The following is a 16,774-nucleotide window of genomic DNA, read 5'->3' on the forward strand; positions in this document are numbered from 1 at the left end:
TTTTTAATTACATTTGGCCTAGCAAGAGATTTGAAGAGTGTATAGTCGAAGGCTTTCATGGCCAGAATCACTGGGTTGTTGTAGGTTTTTTCAGACTATATGGCCATGGTCTAGAGGCATTCTCTCCTGATGTTTCGCCTGCATCTATGGCAAGCAGCCTCCTTTATCCCACCCTGGTCATTCCACAGATATATAAACCCTTTTTTCTGGTTCCAACAGATCTCACTACCTCTGAGGATGCTTGCCGTAGATGTAGGCGAAACGTCAGGAGAGAATGCCTCTAGACCATGGCCATATAGCCCGAAAAAACCTACAACAACCTATGTCATTCCACAGATATATAAACCCTTTTCCCTGGTTCGAACAGACCTCACTACCTCTGAGGATGCTTGCCATAGATGTAGGCGAAACGTCAGGAGAGAATGCCTCTAGACCATGGCCATATAGCCCGAAAAAACCTACAACAACCTATGTCATTCCACAGATATATAAACCCTTTTCCCTAGTTCCAACAGACCTCACTATCTCTGAGGATGCTTGCCGTAGATGTAGGCGAAACGTCAGGAGAGAATGCCTCTAGACCATGGCCATATAGGCCGAAAAAACCTACAACAACCTATGTCATTCCACAGATATATAAACCCTTTTTCCTAGTTCCAACAGACCTCACTACCTCTGAGGATGCTTGCCGTAGATGTAGGCGAAACGTCAGGAGAGAATGCCTCTAGACCATGGTCATATAGCCCGAAAAAACCTACAGCAACCTATGTCATTCCACAGATATATAAACCCTTTTTCCTAGTTCCAACAGACCTCACTACCTCTGAGGATGCTTGCCGTAGATGTAGGCGAAACGTCAGGAGAGAATGCCTCTAGACCATGGTCATATAGCCCGAAAAAACCTACAACAACCCATTTTAAAAGTGTGTTGTACTATTGTCAATGCTTATGTTACTGTCTATGTGGTTTATTTTAATTGCATGTATTGTTGTTGTTATAGCTTGTATTGTTGTGGGCTCGGCCTCATGTAAGTCGCACCGAGTCCCTTGGGGAGATGGTAGCGGGGTACAAATAAAGTATTATTATTATTATTATTATTATTATTATTATTATTATTATCCTGACCAGCATCTGATGGCCTGACATTTTTTAGGTATGGCTTGTCAGTGCCTGAGGGAATCCCTTGTAGAGAGGTGACCAGCTGTCCCTGGTTTGGGGAAGGATGGACTATGGATTATGGGATTTGCAGTACCTTCATCCAATTTGGCTCCCACAGGCCACTGCGACCTCCACAATTGATGGACTTGGACCAAACCTGGCACTCTGACCCCCCCCCCATTATTATTATTATTATTATTATTATTATTATTATTATCTTTATTTATACCCTGCTAGCATCTCCCGAAGGACTCGATGTGGCTTACAAAGGCCAAGGCCTCAACAAAACCACAATATAACAATCTATATATATAAATCTGTAAGGGGCGTCCAACGGGACAGCAAAACTCAAACCCCCCCCAACGAAAATTAACCAAAATTCCCATGCACGTACCTCAACCCACAAGGTACAAACAAATCGAATCAAAACAAAAAAACAACACAACAACACACTCACAAAATGACAAAACAACTGAGCATGCACAATGGCGCAAAGTCCCCGGCGCACGCACATCACCAAACGGCCAATGCACCCTCCGCATCTCCCTCCCCACTCCGCCAAAGCCCCCCCCCACACCCACTGAGGCCCCGCCCCTATACTCCTACTCCTCCTCCCACCCCCCTCTGCCAAAGCCCCGCCCACACCCACCGACGCCCGTCCCTGCACTCCTCCTCCTCCTCCTCCCACCCCCCTCCGTTGTAGGTGCTGGGATTTATAGTTTACCTATAATCAAAGCATTCTGAACTCCACCAACGACGGAATTAAACCAAACGTGGCACACAGGACTCCCATGAGAAGGGTTTGGTAAGCATAGGGAAGGAAGAAAGGAAGGAGGGAAGGCAGAAAAGAAAGAGGTACCGAAGGAAGCAAGAAGAGAAAGTAGAAAGGAAAGAAAAATAAAAGGAAGGAAAGGCAGGAAAGAGGTAAAGAAGGAAGGAGAAAAGGAAATAAAAAATGAAAGAAGGAAGGAAACATGGAGGGAAGAAAAGAGGCAAAGGAAGAAAGGGGGAGGGAATGAAGGAAAGAGAGAAGGATGAAACCAAGGAGCGAAAGAAGGAAGGAAGGAAGGAAGGAAGGAAGGAAGAAGGAAGGAAAGAAAGAAAGAAAGAAAGAAAGAAAGAAAGAAAGAGGTAGAGAAGGAAGAAAGGAGAGAAAGGGGGAGAAAAAGGGGGAAGGAATAGGTAGGTACCTCTCTTTCATAATAGACCAGATATCTACCTCTACTTTGAAAAGATTTACTATAGGTCACAGCAACGCATGGCAGGGTACAGCTAGTTACATATAAACCAAAGCAAATCAAAAACGTTAAAGCAATAACAGTAAACAATAAAACAGCACACCGTGGTACAATAAAAACTAGGCCGGGCAAATGTAATGGGTACAGATTAAAGTGTGCTGAGTGATATATAAGGAATTTTGGATAGGTGCAATGTGCGGACAATCTTAATCTCTAATAAAGTGCTTTTGGGACGTGTTGCTGGGGTTTTCCTATTCTGGAAAAGCACACTGGAACAGCCAGGTCTTCAAGCTCTTCCTAAAGACTGCCAACGTAGGGGCTTGCCTGATGTCCTTGGGGAGGGAGTTCCAGAGTCAGGGGGCTACCACAGAGAAGGCCCTGTCCCTCGTCCCCACCAGCCGCACTTGCAACGCAGGTGGGATCGTGAGCTGGGTCTCTCCAGATGAACGAAGAGAGCGTGCAGATTCATAGACGGAATGAATCTGTACCCATTTAATCTGTACCCATGACCCACTTTACGTCCTGGTGTGGTTTGGAGGAGGTTTGGGAACAACAACTGCATTACATAGTGTTAATGCTGCTTGGTACCACTTTGACTCCATCCTATGGAATCATGGGAGTTGTAGTTTTGCAAGGCCTTGAGCCTTCTCTGCCAAAGAGTGCAAATGACAACTCCGAGGGATTCCCTAGCATTGAGCCAAGGTGGTTAAACTGCATTCGTTCTGTAGTGTGGATGCAACCTAAATGAGAAGACGGCTGTATTCTCAGCCACAGGGACTCAATGTGAATGCGCACAAAGTGAGGTGAGCGCCGTGTCAGACTTCTCAGTTGATTTTGGGTCAAACTGGGAGTGAAATAAAAGCCGGATAATAACATTACAGAAGTTGCTGCAAGGAGGTTTGGTTTGGTCTCTTTGCAAAATGAAGAGGAATGATTTGCAAAAGTCGTTGGCCTTAATTCAACATGACATCACGGCATTGGAAAAGCTTGACAGCCAGGTTTGGGGCGGAGGAGGGAGAGAAGGAGGGAGGGCCCACAGAACAACATGCCGTTCCCATTTGGTTTCTTCCTCCGATTCATCATTGCAGCCCTCCAAACCAACACTCTTTGGCCCGTTTGCACAAACCCTTTCCATCTGTCTTTGCACAATGATGGGGGAAAGAAAGAGCTCCTGGCAACACCTATGGAAAAGAGGGGGGGGGGACCCCGAAGCGGAGCCGTCCAGCCTCCATCTGTCTAGCTGTTGGAGGGCTTGATGAGCAAACTCTTAATCTGATTATGGAGAAGACAAGAGAGAGCGAGAGAGACCAGGCTTGGAACAGATGCCATCCGTCCATCCGTTGGAAGCACTTCAAACAAGACTAATGTCATTGCACCGAGCTCTGAGGATCACCTGGGAAGGAATCCCACTGGAGCATTGCAGCGCACCCAAATACCTGGGAGGAGTCACTCTGGACCGTGCTCTTACTTACTGCCTGAACATCAAGCAAAAAGTGGGTGCTAGAAACAATATCATACGAAAGCTGACTGGCACAACCTGGGGATCACAACCAGACACAGTGAAGGCATCTGCCCTTGCGCTGTGCTACTCTGCTGCTGAGTACACATGCCCAGTGTGGAACACATCTCACCACGCTAAAAGAGTGGATGTGGCTCTTCATGAGACATGCCGCATTATCACGGGGTGTCTGCGCCCTACACCACTGGAGAAATTACACTATCTAGACGGTATTGCACCACCTGACATCCGCCGGGAAGTAGCAGCCAATAGTGAAAGGACCAAGGCAGAGACATCTCCAGCTCATCCCCTGTTTGGGTATCAGCCAGCATGTCAATGACTTAAATCTAGAAATAGTTTTCTAAGATCTACAGAGACACTTGCTGGAACACCTCAGCAAGCGAGAGTCCAAAAGTGGCAGGCTCAAACCCAGAACCTCAACCAATGGCTGATACGAAATGAGAGACTCCCTCCTGGGCACACAGAAGACGGGACGACTTGGAAAGCGCTGAACAGTCTGCGCTCTGGCACCACGAGATGCAGAGCCAACCTTCAGAAATAGGGCTACCAAGTGGAATCCTTGATATGCGAGTGTGGAGAAGAGCCAATCACTGACCACCTGCTGCAATGCAACCTGAGCCCTGCCACATGATGCACAAGGGAGGACCTTCTTGCGGCAACACCAGAAGCACTCCAAGTGGCCAGAGACTGCTCAAAGGACATCCAACCAACTACCAAATTCATAAGTTTTGTATTTGTCTGTTTGTTTGCTTTGTTCTGTTAGAAATGTAATATAATGGACTGGTTGCTCTGACACAACAAATAAATAAATTGCACCAAAACAAAGGAGAATCTCTTCCTCCCGCCTTGTGCTTTAACAGGCATGCTGTTATTCCCAGTGAGTCACAACATCTTGTGACATGTCCGCAATAAGACCCTCTCCGTCTAGTCGGCTTGAAGGAGGTCTTCTCTGAATGGCTTTGGAGGCATTGGTTGGTCTTTTCTCGCAGTCCATGGGACCCATAAAACTCCTCCAAAATTGGACCCATTTTCATTCTCTCTGCTTTGTTTACCCTTTTCACATCCATAGCAAAACAAAACATAACATAACAGAGCTCACTCTCCATCAGCCATGAAATGGAAATGGATCAAGGAGAGAAAACGGATAGAATGAAGGCCAATTTAGTTTAGCATCAATCTCATGTTGATCAATCAGAGGATTTCTCAAACTTTTTCAGCCACAGCGTCCTTTTCAAAGTAAAAATGTTTTGTGGAGCCCCAAGAAATATTATTATATTAAGGTAAAGGTAAAGGTTTTCCCCTGACATTAAGTCCAGTTGTGTCCGACTCTGGGGGTTGGTACTCATCTCCATTTCTAAGCCAAAGAGCTGGCATTGTCCATAGACACCTCCAAGGTCATGTTGCCGGCATGACTGCATGGAGCATCGTTACCTTCCCCCCAGAGCGGTACCTATTGATCTACTCACATTTGCATGTTTTCGAACTGCTAGGTTGACAGAAGCTGGGGCCAACAGCGGGAGCTCACGCTGCTCCCTGGATTCGAACCTGTGACCTTTTGGTCAACAAGCTCAGCAGCTCAGCACTTTAACCCACTGTACCACCAGGGTTATATTATATTATATATAATTATATTGTCTCTCTGTGTGCGCATGAATGTATACTCGTATCTATCTATCTATTTATCTATCTATCTATCTATCTATCTCAGACATGGGCAAGCTTTTTAACCGGCATAAACTAAACAGTATTTCAGTGGAAGACCCAAAGGTCATCCAGTCCAACCCCCTTCTTTCTGCCATGCAGGAAAAGCACAATCAAAGCACGCCAACATATGGCCATGCAACCTTTGCAATAATAACAACAACAACAACAATAACAACAACAACAGCAGCAGCAGCAGCAGAGATCCCAAGGGCCATCCAGTTCAACCCCTTTCTGCCATGCAGAAAATGCACAATCAAAGCACCCCCAACAGATGGCCATCCAGCCCTTGCAATAATAATATTATTATTATTAATAATAATAATAATAATAATAATAATAATAATAATAATAATTCTGGACAGAAAAACAAGAAAACTGATGACAATCCACTATGCATTACATCCGCGTAGTGATGTCGACAGAATTTGCCCAGAAAATCAGGAGACAGAGAGAGGGCTTCTGCAAGGGAAACAAGCAATAGAAGAAGAGAAACATGCACGAGTGAAAGGAAGTTAAGAACCAACATTGAGGGAAGTCAATAGTAGAAAACTGCTTCAAGTGCAAAAGACAAAGAGGGAATACCGTAAAAACACAATCCAGAGCAGAAGAGAAAACTGGCCAAAGAAGAAGGCTCTCCATGGACAGTTCCTGGGAGAATATGAGAGCCAAATTGACAAAGAAGAAACATGGCTGTGGCTCACAAACAAAAGGAGACAAAGGAAGGCCTGATTCTGGCAGCCCGAGGACAAGCCATTCGAACCAAGGCCATCCAAGCCAGAATTGAAAAGTCGACGACAGACCCAAATGTAGACTCTGCAAAGAAGCAGATGAAACAATAGATCCCATCCTCAGCTGCTGCAAGAAGATCGCGCAGACAGACTCCAAGCAGAGGCACAACACCGTTGCTCAGATGATTCATTGGAACTTGTGCCACAAACACCATCTGCCTGCGACAAAGAACTGCTGGGATCACAAGCGGGAAAAGGTTACAGAGAATGAACACGTCAAGCTCCTCTGGGACTTCTGGATTCAGACAGACAGAGTTTTGGAGCATAATACTCCTGACCTCACGATCGTGTTAAAAAACAAAGTATGGATCGTTGATGTCACAATCCCTGGCGACAACAGGATTGAAGAGAAACAACAGGAAAAGCTGACACAATATGAGGATTTAAAGATCGAACTGCAAAGACTCTGGCACAAGCCAGTAAAGGTGGTCCCAGTGGTGATTGGCACACTGGGTGCAGTGCCTAAAGACCTTGGCCTGCACTTAAACACAATCGGCACTGGCAAAATTACCATCTGCCAGCTGCAAAAGGCCACCTTACTGGGATCTGCACACATTATTCACCGATACATCACACAGTCCTAGACACTTGGGAAGTGTCCGACGTGTGAGCCTATACAACAGCCAGCAGAGTGTCTGCTGTGGACTCATCTTGTTGTGTATCAAATAATAATAATAATAATAATAGGATCAACGCCAGGGACCAATCCCTTTCTGCCATACAGGAAAAGCACGCTGAAATCAACCCCAACAGATTCACAGCAACTCAGTGATGCCAGTCATGAAAGACTGAATTGCAAAAATGACTGCATTCCGTCTACAGTGCAGTTGCATCCCAGCAAAGCAGTGACACCTTCCATCTTCACCCAACCAAATCGTTGCCTCACCACGTGCCCTAGCGACGTCCTGCTGAGCAAAGAACTAGGTCTCCCATCCGGTGACAAGAAAGAGTGGCGACCAATCGGGATGCTTGAAAGCAGGCCATCCTCCCCGCTCTGGCTGCAACAACATCTGCCTCTGGGTTGCCTTCACAAAGGGGCTCCTTATGCGACGTTGCTGGAGGAGGAAGCACCCCACAAAGGGCCCATTCTTCTTCCCGCTTGGGCTCATATGGGGCAGAGACTGCACTTCCCATGCTCCACATGACGCTCTGAGAAGGGGTTGGGAACAAGGAAGGAGGACAGATTCATAGCAAGTCCTTGGAGACACAAGAGGATCCAAAAGGAGGGACGCTGGCTCGGATCTTGATGAGCATCATAGCATCCTTTGGGGTCCATTCTCTCCAGTGCCAAGTTCTGACAAAAGCCTTTAATGGTTGGCTATTATTCTTGAAATGGACCCAGAGAGACTCCCTAAACTCTGCCTAGAAGAACAGTTAGGTCTTCAGCAACCCAACTTTCCAGCTTTACCAACTTTACCATCTACTTTCCTTAGGACATTTGGCTCAAACACAGAGACCTGGATATCGGCACATAAACAGATAGAGCTTTGTTGGCCGGTTTCAAATCTCTAAATCGGTTATCCCAAAACAAAACAACATTTGGCACAGAAAAGTATCTTAGGAACTTCACGAAGGGACGGAGAGCTAGATTCAAATAACTTAATTCTATGATACGAACAATACAATTCCAAAAGAAATACCTTCCACAAAAAATGCACCTGTGACACACCAGTGGGGTAGATATAGATATATCCCTGTGGAATGATGTTCAGGGTGGGAGAAAGAACTCTTGTCTGTAGGAGGCAAGTGTGGATGCTGCAACTGGCCAGCTTGATTTGCATTGAATGGCCTTGCAGCTTCAAAGCTAGCTGCTTCCTGCCTGGGGGAATCCTTTGTTGGGATTCCAAACACGGCATTGCCCAAACACGATTCAAGGAACACGAAAGGCATTGCAGGCTAATCCAACTAGGGAAGTCAGCCATCGCAGAGCACCTGATGAACCAACCTGGACACAGCAGAATATTGGAGAACACAGAAATGCTGGACCACTCTCACAACCATGTCAGACTACACAGAGAAGCCACTGAAATTTCAACTGGAAGGAGGAACCCATGGAAATGAACAAAATCTGGCTACCGGTATTTAAAAAAAACTCTAAAATTGGGGCAGCAAATAAAGAGCAACAGTCAAAAAACAAGGGAATTCCAGACAGGAAACAATCAGGGCCAGCTAACCCCTCCTGACAAAGGATTTCCCCCAGGCAGGAAGCAGCCAGGCTTTGAAGCTTCAAGTCCATTCAATGCTAATCAAGGTGGCCAATGGCAACACTTCATTCCAACAGACAAGAGTTCCAACAGACCTCACTACCTCTGAGGATGCTTTCCATAGATGCAGGAGAAACGTCAGGAGAAAATGCCTCTAGAACATGGCCATATAGCCCGAAAAAACCTACAACACCCTAGTGATTCCAGCCATGAAAGCCTTTGGCAAGAGAAGAGTTCTTTCTTTCTCCCACCCTGGACATAATCCCAAAGGTATATATAAACCCAATTTTTCTAGTTTCCAACAGACCTCTCAACCTCTGAGGATGCCTGCCATAGATGTGGGCAAATCGTCAGGAGAGAATGCTTCTGGAACTTGGCCAGGCAGCCCGGAATACACATAGCAACCCAGTGATTCCGGCCATGAAAGCCTTCGATAACACATTTTAATAGATATCGAAGCTGTATGTAACAGGCAATAGCAAAGAATACTAAATAATACTAAATGCTGCCTCAGAATGAAATATCTAAACACCAAGGCGATTGATAAACCAACAAAAGGCACTAAGATAACAGACACGGCTTGGCTTTCTGCTATGGAACTGGAGCAAAACAAACACTGCTGAGTTTTCCTAGTCGATCGTTCTTGAAGCTTCCACCTCAAAAGCCCTTTGGGACGAGGAAATGGCTTTGAGGCAGAGAAGTTGCCACATTTCTGCACTGTAGCCATAAAGCAATATTTGGTAAACACAGCAAAGAGAGATCCATAAACCTGATTGCGTTTGACAGGTGAATAGAAAGCACATTAGTCGGAATACGCTGCAGCAGAGACGGCGCTGAACGGAGGCAGAAGCGCATGCAGGAACCTCCAAGGCCCCCAAATTCTTTGCATAGTTCATGGTGGAGGGAAGAGGCGACATGCCTTTGAACACAACTGGACCATTTTGGGGTGACAATAAAAGACTTCTGTCAGGCCGCAGAGCCAAGCCAAGTCCATATATAGAACTCAATGCCATTCTTAATCCCAACCAGAAAGAGAAGCGTCCTCTTCAGGAATTTTGCAAATGGCAATTTCAGGCACAACTCTATTCCTGGTATAAACCCTAGGAATTTGGAATTCCCAGGACGATGCTATAATAATTTCCAACAAAAGGATATCTTTTTTTTTTTGTCGTGTCAGAGCAACCAGTTCATTATATTACATTTCTAACAGAACAAAGCAAACAAACAGAAAAATACAAAACTTGTGAGTTTGGTAGTTGGTTAAATGTCCTTTGACCAGTATCTGGCCCCTTGGAGTGCCTCCGGTGTTGCTGCAAGAAGGTCCTCCATTGTGCATGTGGCTGGGCTCAGGTTGCATTGCAGCAGGTGGTCAGTGGTTTGCTCTTCTCCGCACTCGCATGTCGAGGATTCCACCCTGTAGCCCCATTTCTGAAGGTTGGCTCTGCATCTCGTAGTGCCAGAGCGCAGTCTGTTCAGCGCCTTCCAAGTTGCCCTGTCTTCTGTGTGCCCAGGGGGGAGTTTCTCATTTGGTATCAGCCATTGGTTGAGGTGCTGTGTTTGAGCCTGCCACTTTTGGACTCTCACTTGCTGAGGTGTTCCAGCGAGTGTCTTTGTAGATCTTAGAAAACTATGTCTAGATGTAAGTCGTTGACGTGCTGGCTGATACCCAAACAGGGGATGAGCTGGAGATGTCTCTGCCTTGGTCCTTTCACTATTGGCTGCTACTTCCCGGCGGATGTCAGGTGGTGCAATACCAGCTAAGCAGTGTAATTTCTCCAGTGGGGTAGGGCGCAGACACCCCGTGATAATGCGGCATGTCTCATGAAGAGCCACATCCACTGTTTTAGTGTGGTGAGATGTGTTTCACACTGGGCATGCATACTCAGCAGCAGAGTAGCACAGCGCAAGAGCAGATGTCTTCACTGTATCTCATTGAATGGCTATCATTGAATATCATTGAATGGCTTGGATTATTAAGAAAATCCCCACAGAATATTTTGTCGAGTTTGCGTAGGTGAAAATGTATTTGCCAGTGGTGCAGATTGACTTTTCTAGCTGCTTAAGTGGCAGAAAGGGAAAAGGAAATGGCCTGAGGCAAGGCATTGTGGGAGCTGAAGTCCAAAACACCTGGAGGGCCATAGTTTGCCCATGCCTGCTTTAGAGCAACGAGCGACAAGTCATGCAACTTGCAACTTCCCAATTGGAAGAGTCTCTCGTTGCAAAAACAAGGGCCACCTTTGCAGGGCTAGGCCTCCTTCCCAGAGCTTCTCTTTGCAATGTCAGATTTTCCTTTCCAGATCTTAACTCAGGCAGGAAGCCAAGTGAGTCACTCTCCAAGTCAGTCCAAATGGGGAAACCTGACAAACTCCCCAAGTAGACTCAGCCAAACCTTTTTTTTCCCAGGCAACGTCTTCACTCCATGCTCCACCTCTTTCAAGGAAGAGAAAGGAAAGGAGAAAAGGGTACTTGCAAAGCAACACTGGAACTGAGACCCACAACATTGTCAATCCTGGGTTGTTGTAGGGTTTTTCGGGCTATATGGCCATGTTCTAGAGGCATTCTCTCCTGACGTTTCTCCTGCATCTATGGCAAGCATCCTCAGAGGTAGTGAGGTCTGTTGGAACTAGGAAAATGGGTTTATATATCTGTGGAATGACAAAGGGCTCTTGTCTGCTGGAGCTAGGTGTGAATGTTTCAACTGACCACCTTGATATAATGGCCTGACAGTGCCTGGAGCAAACTTTTGTTGAGAGGTGATTAGATGTCCTTGTTTGTTTCCTCTCTGTTGTTTTGCTGTTGTAATTTTGGAGTTTTTTAATACTTTTAGCCAGATTTTGTTCATTTTCATGGTTTCCTCCTTTCTGTTGAAATTGTCCACAAGCTTATGGATTTCGATGGTTTCTCTCTGTCGTCTGACATGGTGGTTGTGAGGGTGGTCCAGCATTTCTGTCTTCTCAAATAATCTGCTGTGTCCAGGTTGGTTCCTCAGGTGCTCTGCTATGGCTGACTTCTCTGGTTGAAGTCGTCTGCAGTGCCTTCCATGTTCCTTGATTCGTGTCTGGGCGCTGCGTTTGGTGGTCCCTCTGTAGACTTCTTGTCACAGCTGCATGGACGACGGTAGACTCCTGCAGAGGTGAGAGGATCCCTCTTGTCCTTTGCTGAACGGAGCATTGGTTGGATTTTCTTGGTGTGTCTGGAGATAGTTTGTATGTTGTGTTTCCTCATCAGCTTCCCTATTACAACAGCACAACAACAGAGAGGAAACAAACAAGGACATCTTATCACCTCTCAACAAAAGTTTGCTCCAGGCACTGTCAGGCCATTATATGCTAATCAAGGTGGTCAGTTGAAACATTCACACCTAGCTCCAGCAGACAAGAGTCCTTTGTCATTCCACAGATTTATAAACCCTTTTTCCTAGTTCCAACAGACCTCACTACCTCTGAGGATGCTTGCCAGAGATTCAGGCGAAACATCAGGAGAGAATGCCTCTAGACTATGGCCATATAGCCCGAAAAACCCTACAACAACCCAGTGATTCCGGCCATGAAAGCCTTCGACAATACATTGTCAATCCTGTCTGAAAATCTGCAAAGAGCATGCCCAAAGGGATCCACACTCTCATTTCCACACTCAGCAGCATGTTATAAAATGCAAAACAAAGCAAACATAGAAGGAGAAGCAGCCAGGCTGCCAAACATTGGCCAGAGTCTGCTCCACACTCTGAGTCCTTGTTGCAAAGCCAGAGAGAGATGAACCTCTGCTGGGCCCAGCAAAGCCAAGGGGCCTCTCGTGAAGCATATGAAGTCATTGCTTCAGTCATAGGATTTGGGAGAGAACATGGAGTACATCCCCTTTTTGTCTGGCCCAGGAAATATGGATGAGGAGGATGCAACTATACTGGAAAATGGATGCAGTTTGGGATCACGATGACTGTGGTGGCTCAATGCTGTGGGATCAGGGGAGGTGTCGTTTGGTGAGGTGCCAACATACTAGAGAGATAGAGAAAGATAGGCAAAGGTAACGGTTTTCCCCTGACATTAAGTCCAGTCATGCCCGACTCTGGGATTGTGGTGCTTATCTCCATTTCTAAGCCGAAGAGCCGGCATTGTCCATAGACACCTCCAAGGCCATGTGGCCACTGGCATGACTGCATGGAGTGCTGTTACTTTCCCATTGGAGCGGTACCTATTGATCTACTCACATTTGCATGTTCAAACTGCTAGGTTGGCATAAGCTGGGGCTAAGGGTGGGAGCTCACCCCACTCCACGGATTTGAACCTGTGACCTTTCAGTCAATAAGTTCAGCAGCTCAGCGGTTTAACCCACTGTGCCACCGGGGACTCCAATAGAGATACAGAGAGAGACAGACAGATAGACAGACAGAGATATAAGCTTTGGATAATATAAGGAAGGACGAATACCCCTGTGGCATTTCCTTTGCTGTCTGTGTCCTTCTTCAGGAGATTCCCCCTCACTTCCTGTCCCTGGGATCATTGTATTTTGTAAACGTAGCTTAGAATCATAGAATGAGAGAGTTGGAAGAGACCTCATGGGCCATCCAGTCCAACCCCATTCTGCCAAGAAGCAGGAAAATCACACTCAAAGCACTCCCAACAGATGGCCATCTAGCCTCTGTCTAAAAGCCTCCAAAGAAGGAGCCTCCACCACACTACAGGGCAGAGAGTTCCACTGTTGAATAGCTCTCACAGTCAGGAAGTTCTTCCTAATGTTCAGATGGAATCTTCTTTCTTGTAGTTTGAAGCTCCCTCCTCCCTATGACTTCCTCTTATGTATTTATGGATCCCGGGGAGCGACGTGAGCTTCCGCTGTCAGCCTAGCTTCTGCCAACCTAGCAGTTCAAAAACATGCAAATGTGAGTAGATCAATAGGTACCGCTCCGGCGGGAAGGTAACGGCGCTCCATGCAGTCATGCCGGCCACATGACCTTGGAGGTGTCTACGGACAATGCTGGCTCTTCGGCTTAGAAATGGAGATGAGCACCACACCCCAGAGTCAGACATGACTGGACTTAATGTCAGGGGACTACCTTTACCTTTTTATCATGTCTCCTCACAGCCTTCTCTTCTGCAGGCTAAGCATGCCCAGCTCTTTAAGCCGCTCCTCATAGTGCTTGTTCTCCAGAGCTTGTTGTGGAAACAAGAATTCGAATAATGGTTCAGCTGAGAATCCTTTTCCCCACAATAATAACGACTCTTCCAGGAGTGGATCTCTTCTCTCCGAGGGGAAGATTCCTCTCAATTTCTCTTATCTCAGTCCCATTCTTGACTAGGAGTCATTTGTAAGTTGGATGCTTGTAACTCAGAAAGAGCTTGTACTGATCAGGGGAATGAGGTCCATGTTTTTACAGCCTCCGAGTCAAGGCAAGGAGTTGGAAACTGGTGGAATCACTTCTTCTTCACTCCTGTACTTCCAAAGCAAAGTGTCCATCTTCCCTTTTTTACGGAGAGATGCATTTTTCCTTATTCAACTGCTTCTCAACCCAGCCAAGGGGAATCCTTGCATGTGTGTTATAAATATCTGAAATATGTGGCCAAAAAGAGCTATAGATCCACCCCATGGTAACCACAGGTTCATAGATTCACTCCATGGGATTTGGCAGGAAAGTCTGGCCTTTCGAGGAGCTCTCCAGAGTGCTGAACCTCACCCACAAAAATACATTCAGCACCTTAGAGAGCTGAATGTAAGACTCTGGCTAAAACATGGAGCCCATTAACTGCTCCTTTTGGTAAGTGTTGTTTGATGTGGCTTCAGGCCAACTCAACTTCTCTCTTCCCAATCCCAGGATCTTCTTGTATTCACCCAAAGCTCCCCAACGAGTTTCCATGACTGAATGTTGATTCGATCCCTGATCTTCTGGGATTTGGTTAGACCACATCTGGAATATTGTGTCCAATTCTGGGCACCACAATTCAAGAGAGATATTGACAAGCTGGAATGTGTCCAGAGGAGGGCGACTAAAATGATCAAGGGTCTGGAGAACAAGCCCTATGAGGAGCGGCTTAGGGAACTGGGCATGTTTAGCCTGAAGAAGAGAAGGCTGAGAGGAGATATGATAGCCATGTATAAATATGTGAGAGGAAGCCACAGGGAGGAGGGAGCAAGCTTGTTTTCTGCTTCCTTGGAGACTAGGACGCAATGGAACAATGGCTTCAAACTACAAGAGAGGAGATTCCATCTGAACATGAGGAAGAACTTCCTGACTGTGAGAGCCGTTCAGCAGTGGAACTCTCTGCCCCGGAGTGTGGTGGAGGCTCCTTCTTTGGAAGCTTTTAAGCAGAGGCTGGATGGCCATCTGTCAGGGGTGATTTGAATGCAATATTCCTGCTTCTTGGCAGGGGGTTGGACTGGATGGCCCATGAGGTCTCTTCCAACTCTTTGATTCTATGATTCTATGATTCTATGATCTCTGTCACGATGCCAGGGCTCTGCCTTTACAGAGGCAGAGATGAACCAAACAAAAACCCAGTTTGTATAAAACAATTTAATTAAAAGTGCACTTACTTTCTGGCTGTTTTAATAGTGCAAAACCTAAAACATAAAGATGGCACTCAGCCACAGAATACAAAACAAAAACTGATAGCAAACACTACACCATAGTCAAAGGGTCCAGTCCAGTGGTCAAATTCAGAGAGTTCAATGAGCAAAGTCCAGGAATCAAGAGTCTATCCCATAGTCAAATGCCAGTCCAAAGATTCAAGGTTCCAGGATTCCAAAGTTTCAGGAAACAAGTCAGGATATCGAAAATCCACAAACCTGGGGGGAAACCAGCAGCATCTACCACCAAAATAATACAAATACTTTTTTCCCAAAGATCAGTTATATCCAGAAACACCCAGCTGCAACCTATTTCTTGAAAACCTCCACCCTTAATTGCTTTCATCTATAAACTCTTACTTACAGATTACTCAACCCTTTAGAACTAAGACTTACATTAACCCTTCCATCGCCAACCACCATGAACTGCAGAACATAATACCTGACAACCTCCATCCAACACTCTGGCTCCTTCTACACTGCCATATAATTGAATAATCCACATTATTTGCTTGAAAGTGGATTATATGAGTCTACACCAGGCATGGGCAAACTTTGGCCCTCGAGGTGTTTTGGACTCCAACTCCCACAATTCCTAACAGCCTACCGGCTGTTAGGAATTGTGGGAGTTGGAGTCCAAAACACCTCGAGGGCCAAAGTTTGCCCATGCCTGCTCTACAGTGCCACATAATCAAGTTCAAAGCAGATAATCTGGATTATCTATGGCAGTGTAGAAGGGGCTTCAGGCGCTGCACCTCAACACAACGGCTCCTAATACAAGAAGTTGGGTGGCATGCAAAGACAGAAATAGCCTCCTGCAATTACGCCAGCCGCTTGCAAAGCCACAAGTCGTGATGTTTACCAGAAAAGCTGGTTTTGTTATTTTAAGACACTGTCTCCCAAGGCTTTTGTCAGCATTCAAGGCCTCCGGACATTCGGCAGCCACAAGCCTGCTATATACAGATAAGGGCAACCTAAAAGTCCTTAAGGAAAAGTGCAAGAGTTTTTTGGGGTATACGAAAGGGGACCTCAATGCTCCCCACTAAAATTAAATTCAGTGCAGTTCAAAAACATTGGTTCCCATCACTCAGCTGCCTTTTCGCCTTAGAAACCTACCCTGAGTCTGTATCTCAGGCTCAAAAATGAGACTTATAATGCACATAGAATGATGTTTGGGGTTCAGTGTTTCAATGTGCAAAAAGAAAATAACAGCAGCAAATATCTTTGTAAGGATTGCATAATAGCAATGGTAAGGGGCCCTGTAAGGGATCGTGGTAGAAAATCTTGCTGACCAGAAGGCCCTCAGTTCAAGCTGCAAGTCAGGATGAGCTCCCACCATTAGCTCTAGCTCCTGCCTACCTAGTACCGTATATTCTGGCATACTTTTTAACCCAAGAAAATCTTCTCAAAAGTCAGGGGTTGTCTTATACGCGGGAGTAGTCTTATACATGGGTGTTGTCTTATACATTGGAGTAGCCTTATACATGGGAATCATCTTATATGTGGGAGTAGTCTTATGCACGGGTGTCGTCTTATACGTTAGAGTAGTCTTATGCATGGGAGTCGTCTTATATGCGGGAGTAGCCTTACGCTAGAGAGTCGTCT

The 16,774-nt window shown here is 46.0% G+C and overlaps 1 protein-coding gene across 1 annotated transcript in view; it reads right to left on the reverse strand.

The window, feature by feature from the left end:
* The window catches only part of OPHN1 (oligophrenin 1), a 136,059-nt gene that overhangs the window by 105,747 nt on the left and 13,538 nt on the right, over positions 1-16,774 (reverse strand). The window lies entirely within an intron of this gene.

The sequence above is a fragment of the Anolis sagrei genome, chromosome 10 (genome assembly GCF_037176765.1).
Source record: "Anolis sagrei isolate rAnoSag1 chromosome 10, rAnoSag1.mat, whole genome shotgun sequence".
In the NCBI taxonomy this organism is placed as follows: Eukaryota; Metazoa; Chordata; class Lepidosauria; order Squamata; family Dactyloidae; genus Anolis; species Anolis sagrei.